Here is a 22,996-nt window from a genome sequence, read left to right as displayed (position 1 = left end):
ACCAATAAAATTATCATTTTTCGTTTCCCACCAACTTAAAAAATAACTCCGATCGCTAGACTAATGAATATTCCTTATCCCATGAATACTTTTAATTCTATATAAAAATTAATTTCAGTTCATTTGTTTCGCTTAAACTCGAGAATGGCTGATTTGGCTAATTATGATCTAGAAATATTTGTGGAAGTTCGGGGAAGGTTTAACGGTGGGAAACATAACTTAGAAAAGATAAATACTTGACAATTGAATTTTCCGATAAAATCTGTTCCTAACTAAGAAATATTTGGGTCTTATTTTCTTTTGAGAAATAACAATTTGTCATATATTAATAGGAGCCTTCAGACATTTGTGTTCCATAGCGTATAAGGACCGTTAACTTGCTCTGTTTAAAAAAAAGTCTTTCAGGCTTAATAGAAATATTTTTCCCTTCCACAAAAATCTATCGTTATCGATTCTTCAATTATTATTGAATCGATATTTTTTTACTGAATGTCAAAAAAAACGTATATCTAAGGCGGCAAATGTGTTTCTGAACGAATAAAAAAAGAACTGTCAATCTTTATTGCGTCAAAATCCAAAAGTTTTGTTTTGTACTTTTTGATTATAAATATATAATTGGACACAAATATAGGTAGTTGAAGTTTACCGGGTCAATCAACAAACAGTTATATTTTTCAGTTGTGCAGTAAAATTCAGAGTAATAAAATCCAATACGATTTGACATACCAATCATAGCTTTAAGCATTTATATGCTTAGTTTATTCAATACTTTCAGCGCCCTGGAAAAGTCTCAGAAAGCAGCTAAAACGCTCATTATAGGTTCGAACGCTGTTAGCACAAGATGTTTACATCACAAACTTAACTAAGGATTACAGTTATACACAGCAATAACAACAAATCATTTTTCTGCCATGACTCAACGTCCGTTCGCTGTAATTAGGAGGCGTACAACGATAAATTATAAGCAATTTATCTGTCGGTCTGTCGCCATACATTCGCTACCGTTGAAATATTATGACCGATGGTAGATAGGTGGGTAAAGTTCTTGGATTATAATGGCATTAGATTCAATTAAAATGGATTGATATTTATTATACTGTCATAAAATTGTTTCTTGGAAGACAGTTTCTGGAGCGCTTAATACGTATAAGTATCTACGTACATTAAATAATAATAGGTAGTGACTTTTAGCTGGTCCCACAACTTTTTTAAACAGTTTCTGTCGCGTACCACCACTTTATGGAGCCAGCTGACTACAGAAGTATCAAGTATCAGTCAAACCAATTCGATTTAGTAGCCTTCAATAAAAGAGAGTACCAATTGTTAAAAGGCCGGCAACGAACTGGCGAGGTTATGGCATTGTACCTGAGCCTACTGCTTGTTTGCCCCTGTTTTATAAAAAAAACATTACAAAAGCTGGTAGCTGTAATTAGTAAATACGATCGGTAGGTGAATATGAATCAACACATTATTTTAACAGTGTGGTAATATCGATAATTTTATGTTTTAGACCCAGTCGTAAATAAATACGGTTAGGCCATTAATTCTTGTTAATTATTTGGGAGAAAGACCAATTAAGTTTTAGAAATCTTAATTAACATAAAAATGGTGAGATAAAGAAATTCAATTATTCGCAACACGAATTGCAGACAGATTTCTCTGTTACGTATTAATTAGGCTTATATTAACGTGTAAAATGTATTTTATGGCAAACAGAATCTGGACACATCCATTATAGAACTAGTTCCTAAAAACTCTTGCCAAAATATGGTTAACTCTGATGAAAAGAGGCACTTGATGAGACAGGTGTCAGGCGTAAGCAGGACGTTATAAATAATTAAAGTATACAAAACGCCAATTGAAAATACCATCGTGTACCTTCACCAGAAAGTACCTCTCACAAATGTCATCAAGGACTGCAGTTTCCCCAAATTCTAACTCCCAATACGGATTAGGATTATGATCCTAATAGATTTGTCGTACAGGGCGATCCGAATATTGTGACATCAGCGATATGGATATTAATACAACTCCATCTAAATTACATTTAAAAACGTCAGAATGGGTATCGCTAACGCTTTTGAAAGTAACCGAGCTGGTATATTATAGCCTGAAGAGTCACCCGATAAACGCCGCCACCTTTGATCTGGCCGACGCCACGTGGTTTTTCTTAATTGTTTCCGTTTTCAAATAGTCATTGAGTAGATTTTAATCTGTGTTTGTTACACATTGTGAACAAATTGTTTGGGTTCTTTATTGACGGTAATTTAGGATTATGCCTTAACTTTTGTTTACTTGAGATGTGCCGAAGTCAAATATAATATAATCTGTAAAAATAAAGTTCAATAAAAGTTAAAGGTTTTAAAAGAAAAAATATTAATTTTAAACAATGCAAACAACGAATAATTTAATATTAAATGACTTAAGTATAATGGCGTGTTATTAAGGGGCATCATAAATTATTATAATTACTTTATTATAAGCAAGTATAATAAATAATTAGCGAATTAAATTTTTTTTTTTAGTTTTTGTAAAATTCACAAATGAAATGCATAGGTACGAGATTTGATGTATTTTACTCTGTACTGGGTTCGATTCCTGGATTGATAATAAGTATTTTAAGGTTAAGAGACAATAATTATCATTTTAAGTTTAAAGAAACGCAAAAATAGTTTTGTTTCAGTTCCTAGTTTGACTCTTGAGAATACTTGATTAAAAAGCAAATCTAAATAATGAAAAAAAAAGGTTGGCGATTGTGCTTATCCATTACTTATTATATGAATAGCCTTTACGAACACATTAGTTAAAACGGTATTTGTCAAAATTTACACGGTTATTAATTGAACTATACTTGATAACAGTCCCTCGTCGAACACAACTGCTGTAGAACATGTGTAGTAGTGTAATGCAGGCAATATAATGGTTATAAGTTTTTAATTATAAATGGCGTAAACAAGTCCTGTGGGTCGTGGTGAGTGCGGGTAGCGTGCGGGTAGGTGTGGGCGACCATCGATTAACTGCTTGCTGCCGCACGACAAATCATTCCGCGGTTTTTGCTACGTCACTGCTCTTTGTCAACATCAGGTAATTAGAAAAATATAAGTATACGTGTTATTTAATCTGGCTATTACTTAAATATAAGTACTTATAAATAATAAAAATCTTTTTTAGGTCTGGCCCTCAGATTTCTGTATTAAACTCAAACTTAAATTCAAAATCTCTTTATTAATAAAGCTAACCAAGTACACTTATGATTTCTGTCAACAAAAAAGATGTTACATTGATTCTAAATTTACATTTACTACCAGTTCGTCAGTCTAGGGCCTAGTTTTGAGTCATACCAATTGATTTAAATATCTGTTTCATGATCCTTTGTCAATCTAATGAGCAAGTATTTTTATTATAATTTTTGTGTCTAAGGCAAGCCGGTTTCTTCACGTTTATCTTCACTGTTTAAGCGATTGTTAAATGCGCACATAGAAAGATAGTTCATTGGTCTAGCAGGGATCAAACCTACGACTTTAGGGTTGACAGTCGCACGATTAAGTCTCTAGGCCAACGATGCTAGTACTGCTTGCACTTATAAAACCTAACCTAATATTCTCAATTAACCGTTAGGATTAAACGGTTAATAACTTTGATATCAAATATTATTGTTAAATTCCACTTTTAAAATGTATTTGTCTTGTCCTGTCACAAACAGAATCTCGTTAAAGTTATCACCCACTATTCCGAGCTGTCAAATTCAACTGCGGGGGCAGTCGCGTATGAAATTCTGTTTAGTAATATTATAGGAAGGTGAAGTCGGTACAATTTGGCACACGGCCGTGAGCCAACGGGCAGATAAGCATCGTACAGTCGAGTGGAAGAGTGATTAACGTGACTTCTCGCTTTGAACTCGCCGTCCACGCTGTGTCAGCTCGCGTTAGCGCTACCGGACCAGTTTTTTGTTTTCCTTTTCTACGCGATTATACTTGACGGTGTTGAAAATACTTTAAAGTTAAAATTTTCATTTATACATTTTTCTAAGATACAAAATATCACACATTGAATACTAACCGTTTCTAAGTGCCTATGGTAAAATCGTAGCAGCTAAGGCAGTCACTAAGAACATATTTATGTTTTAGTTATATTAGTCTTATTAATAATATAGACTTAGTCTAAATAATATGATAATCAAGTATAACACCCAAAATAATTTTCTCATAATAATATTGTTAGAGTAGTTTAAAATACCATTGTATCTTATTATTATTATTATTATTCCCTTCAATGCGCAGAGGCACTGTGAACTTGGAGAAACTGATCGTCGCTACGACAGAAGGCAATCACGTGGCCGTTCACCAACAAGATGGACTGATCAACTGAGTCTCATCGTCTTCAAAACTATACACCATCATAAGGCACTGGAGAAAAACTGAATAGTCCGCTCAAGATACTTGCTAATAACGATGTTCAGATATGTTCTGCCGCTGAAGAGAAAGACATTTTAAAATACTAATTAAACTAATAATGCGAAGAATAAGGTCAAGACAAATCTTGGGTATTGGGTACTTAAATAATTAAGAGGAAATTCTTTTTAAACAAATTCCGCCGAAATATAGACTCTGAAGCTTAACAAAGACAAGAAATGCACCACTTAAATTGTCAGCCGTCTAAACAAACATTAAGTGGTAATCTGCATTAATTAATAATTATCCGAATCTTTATCTCAGATGATATTTTAAGGCAAGTGTAAACTGACACAGCCGGTAGCGTCGGCGATACTCAGCTTATTTTATGACCTCAACTAAAGTGCCCTGTTTTAGCCGCTTCGGTAGTTAAGATAAAAACGATAACTTCTTTCTGAAGTCGTGTTCAGTTATTCACATTGCAACCACTCAGGTAAACGTTATCAAGGGTAAGTTGACAAGTATTAAAAACGGTGGCAAATTGGCTCTTATATTACTCGTAAAATGTAGTGCCGAATATACCATATTGTAATTCGTATTAATAATTATTAATTACTAGGCTAAGCTGTATTTACAATGTATGCAGGTCTACAAGGCTCAGGGATATATGAAGTTCTGTTCTACAGTACTTCACGTTTGTAAGGAGCTGCAACCATTACACCATGTTCCACATGACATCTTAAGTAATGAATAATAATAAAATAAATTAAAAACAAAGATTTGTTTGTGCCGTGGGAACGCAAATACATAATTGCATTCACGAATTCACAGTCAGTACGATCAGTCACCACAACTAGCACCCGTTCACGAGTATGATGCATGGGCAGCCATTGTCCCATCGCATTTTAGGGAGAGAGACAACCCGATGCATGGACGCCGCCAATCTCCAATGTATTACTACTATACTGATCGGCTTGATTCTCTATCGCAGAGACATTGCATCTGTTTGAGTTTTCTACAAAGTACAATCCATGTTCTAGTTCTAGTTATATGAGTTGATCCCCCCTGTCTTGTTTCATCACCGTACAATTGATGGATGGATATTTCACTTCATATGACTTCTTTTAGGTAGTGTAGAAGGACCTCTCGCAGGGAATCTTTCCTGGGAGATATTTCCTCCAGTAAAAAAAGGGCATATAACAGACGGCAACGCATCCCCTAAAATGGGTGTCAATTTAAAACTGGGAATGTTTGTCTATTGTTTCTTCGACTACATCGTCGCTGTATTTACCCAAATAAAATATTTTATCATTTTGTGTGTTTTCCTTTTAACTAATTATTATGCCTATAGTAAACATCCCTAGCAATAATTAAAATAATCTCACCTTTAATCAAATAATCTAAAAATTATTAAAACATTTTAGAAAACTCATTAATCGAGTCGAGACATTTACCATTTGTATGTGTACAGATATCAGAATGTTTTATAACTATAGTAAAAAATAAATTCCATATTCCAGACACTAATGGCGCATTTCAGGAGATAACATTCCTGCGTTGAATAAACATAATTTGATGGGAATCCATTAAATGAAGACAGGCATTAATTTGGACAGACGGACATACTGACAAACACATCGCGAATGGACCGGCTTGTTTTGATGTAATCGCGAATACGAGTTAAATCAATAAAGTATGAATTTGAGATATAAACATTTATTAATATAAACATTTGTAATTACAATCAGATTTGACACAAAACTATGTTTTGAACAAAATGCTCTATTTCACCCAAATTGCCAAAGGGCTGGCAAGTGCGTTAGCGGCCTTTAAAGAAATATTACGGTTGGTTGTCTTTATAGTCGTCCAACTATGGGGTTGATAATTCATATTTATTATGCACTTTCAGGTTTTTTTTATTTCCCGCTTGTCGTGTTATCTGTAAAAAGTCGGAACAAAATGTACAAAGCACTCGTTATACTGGGAGAGGCAGGAAGTCGGAAGTGCCATAAACCTGCCTCTACGCCCAGATAACACACATCCTCTATTCTAGAGAATATACCTTTTAAAGGTTGTATAAGTTTAAGTTACCAGTCCAGAATTAAAAGCCCTCTAAACTTTTTGTAAGAATTATCATATTTAGGGTTGCACAAACGACTCGTCTTAATTCAATATTAAATAAATTAATAACATAATTTCCTTACCTTACAGCTAACATAAATGATGTATAAACAATAATTATACTAAAGATATTGCCTAAGATGGAATACATAATATTTACGAAAGGAAATTTGTTTGTGTTGTGAGATGGTGTAAAAGTGAGAGTATGTATGATGAGGTTGTGTTATGGCGTGTGGTCATGATGTAGGTGATTGCTTCGGACATTATTAATATTCCTTTTAAGCATATTTAGAGATTAAACAACTCAATGCTTAACTGATTTTTTTTCATGATGATAAATGTGAAACACAACGCAATTTCGATTCTGATAGGAATATGAACATGAGATGATGATGAGATGAGAACATGTTCTTCATCCAGGAAGGGTATTTTACTAAAAGTAAGTTGCAATTACTTTCATTTGAGATGATGTCATAAGAAACCGAGACTCTAAAGCAATCTTTCCCTGCGTTTTATGCGCCAAGACCTTAGTCTTTTTAAAATTCTTATGCCCCCATATGTAACATAATTTGTAATAAAAAAAAAATTGTTCACTTAAGAAACTTAAATTAAATTTATTAGGAAGAGCTCACTAGGAAGTTCTTCACAAAACACAGTAAGTAAATTTTCAAAACATTTAATGTAACGCTGAAATTCAATAATTAAGAATGACGCCTGTAACAATCATATTGCCCCCTTGTGGGCCGTGGGCCCACGTTAGAAAACACTAAATTATTTTAAAACATAGTTTTTTTACTGATAGGTACTTTAATCCCGATATTTATTTCCAAAATCGAATACTTTATTACCTCATTAGTTATTGTAAGTTACAAACAGCTGTGTTACCAACTATTATTTAAAAATACTCTATGTGTTTCGTAAGTCTTACACCAGTTAATAAGGTTCAGCTAATTGGTTCCATAAACTTGGTATGTTAAACAAACACCATGTTTATCTTAGCATGGGCAAAGAGTAATTAATTAGTACAAAAATGGCAGATGTCATAAATACTCTACGGGAGGTCTCTAAAATAATTGCATTAAGTGTCGCGAACCTCATTAATATTTTCCATATTTAGATATATATTTCAATAAAGAAACACGTCAAGACAGATGATGTATGAATGTTATGTTTAAAAACCTTTTAAGACCTAACGAAATGCCAGTCTTTTTTAAAATAATTACCACTTCTTGCCGTTCCATTGTTCATTGTAAAAATTTGCAGCTGGTTCTGTAGAACATTAATAATTATACATTGGCTACAGCCAATGTATAATTATTTGTTGACAATAACAAGTCAATTGGTCTCTTAAATTAATTTAATGCGTATACCGTCCTATCTCTTAGTATCTGTTAATTTTTAATCTGTGACCACTAGTGAGAGGAACGATTTGTTGACGGGAACTGCCCTCTTTTTAACGATAATCGTAAACATGTGATGTGCTGACGGCTTTGTAATAATTTATGATAACTTCAGTCCTGCGAGGTGGAAATGCATTTAGAATGATAAGCTCAAATCTCACTAGTGCTAACGCCACTTGTGGGGTAGACAAATTACTGTTCTGATTTTTTTACTGGATTTTTCGCAAAAGATTTCGCGTTTTATTTCTTCCGTATTAGGTCATAGGTTCACGAGTCTTCTTTATACAATTAATATTAAACTTCGAAATATATTACGTTTATTGTCGCGCAAATGTATTTATTTGCAGAGTTACTGAATGATGGAGTGTACAAAGGATTCTCATTAATTACTACCTGATATAATTATTCGCAGATATCTTAAGGTGCATCATATATATGCGTCAATATTGTTAAATATTTTGCTCTTTGTTGGTGTCATATAAAGTACTGGTTTTAATGATAATAAATAAATAAAGATTTTATAATTTTATTTCTTGGTAATGGTTAAATTTGTATGCTTTCATTTGATATAAAAATATGTTTTTTGCCGCTGGAAGTCTAGTATGGCGGCCCTGCGCACGTTTGCTTTCTTACATGTCAACATTATACGTATATCTAAATTCTAAGTAACTTACATTAAAGTGTCCCACGATCATCATTACGTCGAGTATGCACAATTTGATACCGTGGAACTATTACTATAACATAGCATGAAGTTATATTATTTGTTTGTAACTGTTAATTAAAACCTAAACATAACAATCTAATACACAGAATTTAAAAAAATTCTTAACCTACATAGTAATAATAAAAAGTAAAACAAATTGAAAAAGTCCCTGTGGCAGTGTCATTTTATATGTACTCATAATTTTTTTCATAAAAAATAATGTACCGCATTATTTACGACTCGGGTGATCCATATATCTATAAAAATATGCCTTTTCTAAAGCATAAGTTCGCCTTATTGTTCTCTCGTTCGGTGAGGGAGATGCCTGGATTCCATCTCATCTTCAAGAAATATAAAGGTGCAGAATAAACAGTAATTACCCCAGGGGGGGAGAATGCCCCTCCGAAGTCCTTCACCGGGATGCCCAGCACTCGCTGGTTCGTGTTCTGGGGGGGAGCACTGTGCTCTACGAGCGACAGAACCTGCCTAAGAACAGCTCGGCAATGCACTTGCGAGTTTTCTAGCTTGGTGAGCCTTCTGCCCGTTTGCCATCTTTTACATAAAAAAGCATTGGTGATCATCAAACAGATTTAGTCTAATATAAACAGTAATAAAGAAACTGAATTTATTTCGTTTTCAGTTTGTTTTAACATAATAAAATTGTAGAGTTAATTGAAGTGATAAATTACAATTTATATGCAGAAAAATATTAGCTTCAGCCGATTTAACGTTTTTGAAACATAAAAACTATTTCTGTTTCATTTAATTTTCTCCTGCTGAATTTTATTTGTAACTGTCAAAGTCATTTTGGATGTTGTTTACATTTAAATACCAGTCGGTACATTGTGGCGTGATTTTTAGTAAAAACTTATTAAGTATTTATAATTTAGATGGAATTTTATCAAACTTAATTTAAGATACACTTAAAAAGAAGACAGTGCAATCTTCAGTTTATTTTCTAATACTTTTTATATTCTACTTGTTTAAGATTTGACGCCATTTATTTGAGAACTGGCAGTTAATGTAAAATTGGAATCATTGAACGTATATTTCTTTTTTTTTACATCTATAAGTGTACATTACTTACCTATATGAATAAATGATTTAAGCAGTTACTTTATGGTTTTGATATAAAAGCTTTCTCTTATTTTCAACTTTTGCATACGGGCAGTTGGTTGTTACCATATACCACCGCTTATGGTCACTCTCAATGCCAAATGGCACTCTAGTGTGTTGCCGGCCTAGCCAGAAGAGTGAAACGAATGACAATGACTTTATCCAACACGCGTTCTCGCAACATGATATGTCATATTACGTCCGGTTGTCCACAAACAATGAAACCCATGATTTATTTTCATTCTCACCTGCGGAATCTAATTATTTTGTTACCATAAAACAGAAATTTCCATGCCAACAGCAGATTATCTACGAATAATTGTGACAAAAAATTTGTGACAATGAAAGAGCAAATTTATTTATTGAACTTTACCAACACACAACATACATAATATGATATCTAGGGAATATGTTACAAGCTTATCTAAAATATGTATATTACAACTTTGTTTGACATAAATGTTACAAAGAATTAAAATAATATGAAAATACTAGTAACTTTTGCTTAATTTTAAATTTAAAAACAAGAAAACGGCGGATTAGGTATGTAATAGGCACTTAACAAAGTTTTCTCTAAAATTGATCCGCCCACCACCAGATATATCCATCTCCGGAGAAGTAATGTTTTCAATTTTGAAATTCTTAAAATGCCGCTATAGCCCTGACAAGCACCTATGCCCGATTGCCCTTAGTTCTGTAAAAATACAAAACAGTTGCTATAAATCAAAGCTGCACACGTAAAAATCGAATCAAACATGAAATGTGCGATTAATAGTGAAAACAGAGCATATTTTATTAGCCCGAACATATATCGCATGTTATGCCCCATCCGAACATAAAACCAGTGTTTTACGACGTAGAGAATACTCGTTTTAGTTTATAACAATGTTTTCATTTAGATCCCGTGGTTATTCATAAATTTTCATCTAAATTTAAACGGGCTTCATCAGCTGGGTTTAGTGATAAATGCATTCGATGAATGCATATGTGATTATCGTAGCATATGTTACATTGTATACATATAAGACTGTGTTCATAGGTGTTCACAGGAGTTCTGTTAAATGTTCTTACAACTTCAATAAAGTTGTTTGTGGAGGATGGAACCCACTAGAATGTAAGTGTGCTCCTATTTCACCATGCCTCCTGTTGATGGAGTATCTTTGACAATCTGAGACAAATCTTTGTTTTTAATTTATATTATTACTATTATTTATTACTTAAGACGTGTGATGTGGAACATGCTGTAATGTTTGCAGCTCCTTTCAAACGTTGTGTAAAAAACTTGGCAACTAAAAAGGCGAAGAGTTTATTGCCAGTTCTTCTCGTCCGTTCTACGCCCCTGATTTGAGAGCTGTAAATGAAAAATTAGGAGCATTTAATGTATTTTTTTTACGTTTATAATATAATTTACCTATGTGAAAAAATGCATTTTGTAAAAGAAAGTTTTTACAAGAGACGCAGGTGCACAGCCGGGGATCGAATCTCAGAAATGAGAGTCGCGCGCTAAAGCCACTAGATCAACACTTTTATTCGCCTATATTTAATTTTGTGATGGATATACCATGAGAACTATTATTTTCCCTCCTATATTTCCACTTCAATAAAATATAATGAATTGAATACCAACTTTACGTAATTCAGATAGTGTAAGACCAGTCTCAGTTATCGATACCTCGAATGTCTCAAGTAGCGACTCGCGCGGCGGTCGATAAATTGTATTATCTCGATCGAGAGTCGGCCCCAACTCGCTCTTATCGACACCATCTCGATATTTACGCGTTTCGCCGTGACTCGATTATTATCGACATAGACAGCGGTTTGTTTGTGGCCTAAAGTTTCAGGTACACTGAGCATTTTACAATTTTATGTTGGTTAAATTTTTTAAGGAAAATCCTTTGACAATTCTTCGGTAGATTGTCAATCTTAGAATTTTTCTAAAACCTAAATAAAATATGTTTACATATATATTAAGTTACGTTTTGATTTATTTTTACTTAAGCACAGTGTATACACACCTTAAACCGAGTGAGGTGTCAAATTACATGACAGAGTTTGTAATGGTTCCCCAACTTTTTACTGTGAGAAGAACAAGATACGATCGTACATGTCGAGTTATTTTATCGATAACAGTTAATTACAGCCCTATCAGAAGCTTAAAAAACGACAGATTTTATCTCTATCTGGACGGAAATAAGGTTTAAAATGCGATAATATACTTTATTTATGTTTGACGGAAACAAAGTATGTGATAAAAGCCTAATTTACCTTATTATAATTTGTGGTAACACAATACTAGGGTTTTAAATACCGGTTTACCGGCGGAGAGTGGCAAGGGTTTTTCAAATAAACATTAATAAACTTCGCTATGAAAAACCTCTTAGAGATGTGAGATCTCTTTTCATCTCCTACCGCTTTAACCATTGAGAGTGTTCAGAGGTGTTGTTCGGATTATCACTGTGCTGTTCATCGTAAATCGACACAGAACACGAAATCCCACCCGTATTACTGTGTGGAACCAGTTGCCCAATAAAGTATTTCCGAATCAATTCGACATAGGGTCCTTCAAGAAATGAGCGTAGGATTTCTTAAAAGGCCGGAATCTTGCAAGCCTTCTGGTGATTTTGATTTATCACTTAGCATCAGATGAGCTTCCTGCCCGTTTGCCTCCTAACATTAAAAAAATTAAAATCAAAACTTATTCATAATATTAAGCACTTCCTAAACATCTTTTTACCCGAATAATGAATTCACGTATTATCTTATCATTATCATCTTTATTATAATTCTGAACATTATGTTTCGGTATATTTTTATATTCAAATAGAATTGTTTTTGTATATTTTGCGTTTCTTGCATAATCTTTTTTTATATTAATTAAATATAACAAAATGGCCTTAAGGAGCTATCCCATCGCCAAACTCCAAAAAAGTACATCGTTTTTTTCTATTATTCTTTACTCTGTAAGAACTCCTCCATAGGTGAAGGCCTCCTCCAAAGATAGCCTAGTCCTCTCTTAATTGGGCTACTTGATCCAGTTGGAACCAGCTGATTGTTTCATCTCGTCTTCCCAGCTAGCCACAGGTCTACCTCTCTTTCTTTTTCCCTGTGGATCCGCCCATGTGGTCACCGTTTTCGTCCATCTCTTGTCACGTAGCCGCGCCACATGTCCGGCCCACCTCCATTTTAGTGACTGAGCGTGTTCGAAGAACCGTTCGAATCCTTCTCTTACCTGGGTTATATGTCTAATTTTGATGTGCCTTATTTTTTGAATCGCTCTAATATTCAACATTCTATTCCCCGCTGACATGCAATTATTTTATCATTTGTTTTTTTTTTGTTAAATTTCCATGTTTGGCAAGCATACGTCGTTTTACATAATTAATTGTTGTTACGGGCCGGCGCGGCGTGCCTTAGTGCACTAGCTCTCCATTGTCCACCGTAGTCCACCCCAAAACGCTGACACAGCAATTCATGCTGGGATAGGACCTTTAAACTGGTTGATTAGAATAGATATTCCTTGTATTTTTAAAGTGCAAGCGATACATACTTCATCCATTATCTTTCCTGTATAAGACTATCTTGTTCTTAGAATACAATGTATGATTTAAAATGTCTCTATTAAAAAGCAGAATGTAGCTAGATCGAATAAAAAATTCAGACACCATCTTACACGTAACTCGGTTCAATGCACTGTAAAAAAGCACTTAAGCGCTTACTTTTAGGATTTAGACAATTAATAACAATAAAACCGTCAACTGAACACACGGACATGAAACAGAGCAATCAAGTGTGGATTAAATAGAGCGCCATCTATACGCAATTAGGAGTAAGTTCCGTTTTTACGAGCAAAACATCGACTGCGCTACCAGCTTGCAACTTTAATATGTTCTACTCTAAAAATTGGACATCAAACGAAAAACAGCTTTGCTACCTTGACACAAGGTTTAAAGATTATTTATCAAAAAACGTGCCAAGATTGTCTTCCTGTATCGAGGTATAAAAACACTAAGCCGTTTGTAAATCCAGCGCTACAGGAAATTGAGACTTATTGAATTAGTTTACGGTTCAATTAAGTCTGGAGTGTCGGAAAAGATAAATTTGTAAGTGATGTAAAGGGGAGTTGACACGGCCATATAAAACATTGGATATGAGCCCATAAAAATTCTCAATGTGCTGTCAGCGGCCCCTCTATCGCCATTACATTTGTCAACTGTCATCTTGTAGCGCGGTGGGCACAATTTAAATGATAATTATAACGTGCCCCGGCCGTCGTGATCTTTCCGACGCCATTTTTATTCTGTGACACAAATGTATTGTTGGTTATGGCAACTTGTATTACGCTCAAAGATTATAATTTTTGGATCTTTATTAGCCGTTAAGAAATAGATACTTAGATGGTAGCTTGATATCTAGTGTTACGCGGGAAGCTTCCGTTGGATTCATTTCATCTGAAGAAACATATGATTTTATAGCCTTGGTGACTGTAGACCTATTTATTGCCAATAAAATATTTTGAGTTGGTTCGCATTTACTTACCTAAATAAAAACGGCAAATAAATTGTTTCATTGAAACTTATTTTGATAATAATTGCAGAAAAGGTGTTTCTATTGTATTAAATGTCAATCAAGAGGTTGACAACGCACAGACTGCCATAAATAAGATTGAGATGAATTAGGTTCGATCCCGAAATTGAAAATATTTATTTAATTCTTTCTTTCGTCTACATCATTGAGTTAAATCAAGGTATGTACTCATGGCTTAATAATGATTGTTAAACGAAATTGTGTAACAGCTACCAAACTGTTGTTTATGGAACAATTGTACTAGTTTAGTATTTATGAGTTAAATAGAAAATACCTAATTAATTAAACATCGTTTATTATTTAATATCGTGCCAAGTCGTCAACTTTTCGTTGGCCCGTATTTAGGTACAAACTTCGAAAAAACAATTTTGTTAAAGTAAACGTAATCCTTTCGATGTGCTGTACTTTATCAAATGTAAATGACACCATATTACGAAGCTAAACTCGGCTGCCATGACAGGACCCGACACATTACATCGTCAATAAACAGAAATACAATCAGATTATCGGCTCGGCAGCTCGTAAACTTTGGGCCCAAATGGCCTTCATGTTATAAGGTTTGGAAACGATTCCACTTCGGTCAATTGTTACAATGCTTAATAAAATCTTTTACAAATCTCTTTAGTCCAGCTTGCTGTCTGTATGCTTAAAAAAACAGCCTCAGATTTCTGTATCTGGTCCATGATCTAATAGGCAACCTTCTGTGCCTGACCCATGACTTTTTGGGTATAAAGCTGGTGTACTCACAATGTTTTCTTTACCGTATGAGCGTGTGTTAAATACGCATATAGGTGTCAATTGGTGCACAGCCGGGGATCGAACCTACGACTGAGGGATGAGTCGTACTCTGAAGCCACTGCTATTTGGATGCTTATATATATTTATGTTCTAGAATAATAATTATTTCTCTTTATCGTTCGGTTTGCGAACTAAGTCGCGTGGGAAAGAGCTTAATGTTAAAGACTTTAAAAATGCCTGAATAATATGAATAATTATTTATTTTTAGTCTATATCAGACGTTATCTTAATAGATACAGACCATATTGTTATTGATCACTTGTAAATGTATGATTATATCAAATTAGGTTTAATTTAAATTATTATTTAATAATAATTTTGAAGAAAAACACATATTTACGGAGACAAAGTCGCATAAATTAGTATGTTTTAAATAATTCTATATAAAATAATTGACGACAATTAACCGCGATATTGCAGTACCATATTTTACGATCAGACATTAATTTTACCTTTTTAAGATATTCCTTTTAAACGAGAAGCAATCGAATTTAAATTACTAATAATTTAGGACATTCAAACAAAGATAAACGCCGAGTTTGTTGATTTGTTCTTTTTAAGGTGTATTTTGCAAAAAATGTAATGCAAAAATGTTATGTTTATTTTAAGAGAATGTCATAAAAAAATTTACTGTATTCACAAATAAATGCCGATGAAAGGATAATGTAGAAACGTGAAATATTATTATAGTTATTATTTTTTAGGACATCGTTTCTTTGGTCTAGTTCTCATTTGTTTCAGGGAATTCTTAGTCAACAATTAAATGGCATCGATGGCATCTTACCTATTGACTGACTCTGTGACAGCTGTCGGAAATAACCATCCCACGTAATGAGAGTTAGGGAGTGCACAAACTTGTACATTAAAATCTCCTGCAACTGCATAAACATTATAAAATCATCCACATAATAATCGTACAACATTTCATTGAAACATACAAAAAGTATCTGCTTCTTTATTTAAATTTACAACCTTCAAGATATTTTAAAATAGCCAATTATTTATTTCAAGATTCTTGTTAATTTGTTGGAACATATCAATTAAAATACTTACCTTCCCTTCGCCATTCCTCGTGCCTTCCCAGGATCAAGGAGTTGTGTACAATGTTCAGTGTTTTTGGATGTGACATATTTGTTTTTATTTGTCTTAGTAGTTCTGGCTTTCGTCAGTTTATATGAACTTTTGTCAGTTGTGTGCCCATTATCTGAAAATCTCTTTAAATCTCTTTTGTTTTTTTATTGTAGTGGGGGGTAAAGAAACCAACACGACGCTCAAAAAACGCAGTTTTGGACAGCCATTTCTAAATTGGCTAAAGCCATTTTTAATTTGGCCTTGCACAAAGTAACTGAACAATATTTTTTTTTCATAAAAAAATTATGAAAATTATAATGAAAAAAATATTGTTCAGTTAATTGTTTAGTTAACTGTTCACTTCAGGGTGTCATTTTTTGTGACGGTTAGCGCGCATCGTAAAAATTTACTCTCATAATTTTTCCTCACGCGCCAAAAGAAGTATGTATAACAACAAAACTTTAAATGTTGAACATAGCTAACTTCACGGTGTCGGTTTTTTGTGACGGTTAACTCGCATCGTAAAAATTTACTCTCATAATTTTTCCTTACGCGCCAAAAGATGTATAATTTCAAAAACTATTAAAATACTCTAAAAATATTTCGAAAATCAACAAATATTCGCGTGCAATATAAAATATGTGAACCCATTTGCCTTCTCTTATTCGTGGAAGCCGAACACCACATCCTAACGTATGTCCATCAATCCATTACATCGAAATGTATTGCAAGCATTCCCATTTAAGGCGCGTTTAGCATTTATAAATATTCTCAGTACAGTAATGCGGGCTGTTTATATGATAATCACTTAACAACGTGACCTGCGTCTTAGTGACTCTAAGTGTACCGGGAAGAATGGGTTAACGTTGTTAACTGCGTTTTAACTGTGCTTCAATAGTTTGATTACGTGAGAAGGAAATACTTTACTACTCTTTAGTAGGTACCCCTTGATTTTATCCAGTAAATACACACTCTATCACACAACACACCCAAGTTAGATATTAAGTTTAATTGTACTCGTATTTAATAATGTTTTAATAGTTCCTTTTGATATTTATTTGTACCTTTTTTATGTTATGTTTTCAATCTTTGACTATACCTTCTGTATAACTGTTTTACTGCAGGATTAAGATATTAATAAATAAAAACACGCCCCCGTACCATGACTGCTATCTTTAACGTAGGAAGTAGGTAAGAGTCATCATATGAAATATATATTGATATATTCTAAAAAACAAATACTTAAAAGAAATTTTATTAGGTTATCAGAAAGTAATGATTTCTAATGTAATAAGCGAGATTCCAGAGAGCAAGATTAAGTTCCTTAACCAATAGTATGTTTTAAAGAGTTTTAACATGGTTTTGTATGTATGGGTGTATTTAAATGAAAAATAATTATTATTTAACGCCACTACTTAGCACACATTGACAAATACCGCATGATCTCCAAATTTCTTTTCTTCTTTTAGTACGAATAAGTAAAAATCTGTCATAACATTATATTTCTGTCCATACACATAGTTCTCGTTATAGAAGCTTTGATGTAAAAATAAGTACCCACTATAAAGTGTACATATTATTAAGCTCTTAACGTAAATGGTGATAAAATACATTTAGCAATAAACCCGTATCTCGAATTAGGCCGGAGCCAGTTATTGTTGACGATTTATGGCTCTGTGACTTTTATGTTCGCCGCCGATACAGCTCAAGTAACGATTTACTTATTTGGATTTGATATTACGCAGACATAATTTGAGTCATATAGTTCGGAGTACTCAATACTGTTAGAGAATTCACTGGGCGAACAATTAAGATTGTATTGATATCACGCATAATCGTTCCATCGTCTAGTCAAGGAAGTCAAAGTCAAGAAGGTAGGCTCAGTGAAGAGCATACTGAAGGAAAACGGGGAGGCCTTAAATCCACAAAATAAAGAGGTTGATGAATGCAAATCAGGCTGTAAAATAAATACTTTTGTTTTATGTAACATCCAAATGGAATTGGTTCGGAAATACAGTGGGCAGTTGGTTCCCCATAATGGTGGTGCGCGGCAGAAACGGCCTTACAATAAGAAGCACTCAGTTGTTGAACGAAGTGATACGATATTTCAGAATAGTACTTCTAGTTGCACTTAAAATTACTTGAGGATATCATGATTCTTTACAATGATTCCAGCCAACCAATCAATCAGCAGTAAATGAGTGCAGTCAAAATCAGCACAAGCTATTTCGTGCGCCATGAAACGTTTAAAACGTATCGCGTAAATTCAATTTTATTTCACAATTAAACGGGCGTGCTTTTACGCCGGTCGTAACGCGTAAATACACATAAATAGTCGTAAATACGTATTATCGTTAAAATGTCAGTCGTGTTGTAAATCTGACGGAATGGCGCGCCGTCTCGCGCGACGCGGAGTAAATTGTGCATGAATGTCTAAGGCGGGTCGGAAATGAACGATTTCTGACAGTGATGTTCCGAATCTTATTTCATTTTTTAAACATTAAATTTTATTTATAACAAAAGGTAAATATTGTGTGAAATGCTGTTACAAGAACATTACAAAACAATTTCCATTACAGACATTAGCAATAGCTTGAACAAATCATAGTTATGCAGCACTTATCGTTTCTAAGAAATAATTAAAAGACTACTAATAATATCCTTTATTTCAGATACTTTTACACTTAAATATATTTCTCATTCTTTTAGGCATCTGTAGCCTTTTTCTGCAAAGGCCTCTATCCAAATCCCGCCATTCCTGTCTGCACTGTGCCACACTCTAGCATGTAGCACCTGCAGTTTTCTTAATTTCGTTAATCCACCTTCTTAATTGTCTTCTTCTTTTACATTTATTGTTCTTAGGACACCAGTTTAGTACTTCTCTCTCACTCTTTCTCTCGCTATATACTTAATACACCAAGACGACCAAGATTTAAAAAACAACTTAATTAAATCTCTAGACGACGCCATCAACTGGATGAATTCAAATAACCTACAAATAAACATGACCAAAACTAACATAATTCATTTTCAGACATATAACTCTAAAACACTAATAGACGTACAATATAAACACAATAAACTGGACATAATGAACGAGTGTGTATTTTTAGGTATAACGATAGATAAATTTTGTAATTGGAAATCACATATTGAAAAATTACAGAACAAAATAGACCGTTTTGTTTTTGTATTAAAACGACTAAGGGAAACTGTTAACCATGCTGCGGTATTAGCTGCTTATCATGCATATATTGCATCTATAATTAGATATGGAATTATAATTTGGGGAAATTCAGTCGAAGTGAATAGGGTATTTAAGGCCCAAAAAAATGTATTAGAGCAATTTGTGGAGCAAATTGCATCGATAGTTGCGTGCCTCTATTTAAGAGACTCAAAGTGTTATCTCTTCCATGTATTTATATATTAGAAATGTCCCTGTTCGTACACAGAAATATACATATTTTTAAATCGAATGTAGTAAGTAGTAGACATGGGGAGAAATTGGCTGTGCCAAAAATAAATTTAGAATTATTTCGGAAAAACGCCTTCTGTATGGCAATTAAAATTTACAATAGATTACCGAAAGAACTTAAAGATCTTCCGACAAGAATCTTTAAAAAGCGACTTAGTGCATTACTTTTAGAAAAAACGTACTACTCAATAAACGATTATTTGTGTGAGACATGGTAATTTATATAAATTTAATTATGTATGATAATTGACTTAATTGATATGAATCTGACTAATAATGTAAAATCTAAACTAAGATAAATTTGCGCGCCACTGTGTGTGGCAGAATATGCGAACGACTGACAATTGTACCACCTTGACATTTTATACCATATTCGTGCAATAAATAAATTATTATTATTATTATTATTACAAAGATAATAAACGCTTTGAAACCGCTAGTACATAATAGACCTAAACGCTAACTGTTAGACGTTCACGACACACAGTAGTCGGTTAGTCAGTTAGTAAAATTGTATTGAATGTGTTTTTGTGTAAAGATCTTTGCGGAGAATGTTAAAACGTTTCCAACAAATTGAAATATATGCAATATTTAACCGCACGGAAACAGCTTTCATTTGCAAATGAATTAGAAAATTAACAAGTATTTACATAATGGAATATACGTTAGAAGTCGACTGTAAACTAGTCTTTATAAGACCATATATTATACAGTAGACCCAGCCAATGTAAGGCTTTTTATTTGGTTGTCACATGTATTATAATGTCTTGAACGACCACATCTTCTATATTGTAACTGGAATTAATTAATAAAGTGATAATCGTATCCTTTAGGTACTTTATTCTAGTGTTTGGACTGTACACTTATCGACAAATTCCTATTATTATTTATTTATAAACATATTTATTAGAGAAGTACAATCATTATCCTTACAACTCAATTTCGATGGGTATTCAACAATCTATAAAATGCTCAATGAACTGCAGTTTATAAGCGATCTTATGTGAGGTCCAGTAGTCCTGGTTAGATAGACAATCATATATGTTTTTATTATATTTTTATTCATCCCAAAAACAAAGATGTCAATTCGACAGCGTTCGTAGATCCCACGAGCATATTTGTGCTAGCTCTGGTAATTGGCGTCCCGAGTTTCGTCAACATTGTTAGCCGCTCTGAAGGTATTGATTGATGCTCGTCTTGTGTGAAAAGGATTGCCAATTGTGCAGGGATTGAATCCTTGCACTCACGAATGGAAAGAATATGTAAACAGCTGGTTAGCAGAATGTTAGATATCTATACATCATTAAAAGGTTTTTTGTTAGAGTGTAAATTGATCTTTTTTTAATCTAATACAGTGTAATTGACAGGCAATATATCTCATAAAATGATGAATATCTATCTCATGAATGATCACTTACATGATAAAATTATTAAATAATATATTAATGTAGCTAAAAAGCTTCTTAATTAATTGTATATCACAATACTAAAATGGCAGGCAAAAAACAGAAGACATATTAGATAAAAGTACAAAAATCTATTATTTAACAGTTATTCTTCAAAATACATGATAAAAATCAAGAAACAACAGCAATGAATAATAAATAGAAGTGATTTAACAATTACTTTTAACTTCTTAATTAAAACGGTAAAATTAACAACAAAGCAAATACGCATATATTGAGCTTTAATATTTATTTACATAGAATTCTTAAACAAACCGTAAAATTAATATTATATCGCCTAAATGAGTTATACCATTGACAAGTCAGACGAAAGTTTTTAACTCTGAAGTGTCACTGAATGGTTGTCAGGGTCAAAAGCATCTCTAAGCAGCTGTCGAGAAAGCAATCACTAGTATTATTCAGCGTCGGGTGGGGGCGGAGGGGTGTGAATGCAAACTTGAGGCACCTTCGTAACAAGCGCCTTTGAGACGGATCACATAATATGGAGATAACTCTTTTACCTTATAAATTTATTTAGGTTGTCGCTTTTATAAAAATTTAAAACTAAATGTATAATAATTAACAAAAATCAACTCACCTAAGCAACTTATCATACTTATAAATGTCTGAGCGTACGTATGTGTTTATGTGTGTCATCGCACAGTTTAAATTTATATATTCGGATATATGTCAAAGATAATGTAATAAGAGAATTCGATATCATTTGTTTTATAAGAATGGCAAGACCAAGCAAAATCATAGACTGTAAGATGATCAAGAAGCTAGGTAAATTGTCTATGTGTACGACCGATTAACGACCCACTACTGACAAATTGACTTTGACCTGTCTTTGACTTGAACCTGTAAGACGTCTATGAAATTGCGTGGTGTTGTCACGAGTATGTAAGTGCGTGCTCCTATTTCACCATGCTTCCTGCTGATAGAGAACAAATCTTTGTTTTTAATTTATTTTATTATTCTTTATTACTCAAAATGTCATATGGAACATGGTGTAGTGGTTGCAGCTCCTTACAAACGTTGCGTAAAAGAAAAAACTTGGCGATTAAAAAGAGGGGCGGAAAGTTAATTGCTAGTTCTTCTCTTCCGTTCTAGCCCTTGATTTGAGAACTGGCAGTAAATGTAAAATTAGAAGCATTTAATGTATATTTCTTATTTTGACGTTTATAAGTGTACATTATGTTACCTACATGAAAAAATGATTTTAGATTTGATTTAGCACCGATTTCAGGAATTCAACTGTCAGCCGAGTAATTCAAGAGAATTTTTTAACCACCTATACCTATTGTGTTATGACGTCATAACAAGTTATGTTACTTCTTTTGTGCATTTTAATAGATAGTTAAACATCAACATATACATGTCAATAATTCTTTTATTTATATGATTTAAATACTAATAGATTATAACATGAAAGTCACATAAAGTTACCTTTAAAACTAATGAAGTGATTGGTCAATATATCTCAAACATTATGCCTTTATTTTACACGTTTTCACATAAATTTTATCTTCCCTTGTACATTTTAGTATTGTTATTTATTTATATGTTTTCTTGTTAGTGAACATAAACTTTTTTATTATTTTCGAGTCATTAGCATGTTCCTGTTTAATGTGTTTGCCTTTTAACATTCATTGTATTTACACTTTTCGTTTTTTTGGCACCACACTGAAAACTGCACTGATTAAACTTATTATATGTTTCCTGTTCTGGCCTGCTTTTAATAAAATCCTCATTTATTTTAATAATAAAATATAGATTATATTTAGATATATCTTATGCAAATATAAGAATATAAAAACATTTGCCCAATCAATTAATAGTTTTGATTTTGGTGTCGTCAGCTGACTTATTGATTCCGAGTAAGCTTA

The sequence above is a fragment of the Pieris rapae genome, chromosome 7, assembly GCF_905147795.1.
Source record: "Pieris rapae chromosome 7, ilPieRapa1.1, whole genome shotgun sequence".
NCBI classification, from domain to species: Eukaryota; Metazoa; Arthropoda; class Insecta; order Lepidoptera; family Pieridae; genus Pieris; species Pieris rapae.
This window is presented reverse-complemented; position numbering follows the sequence as displayed.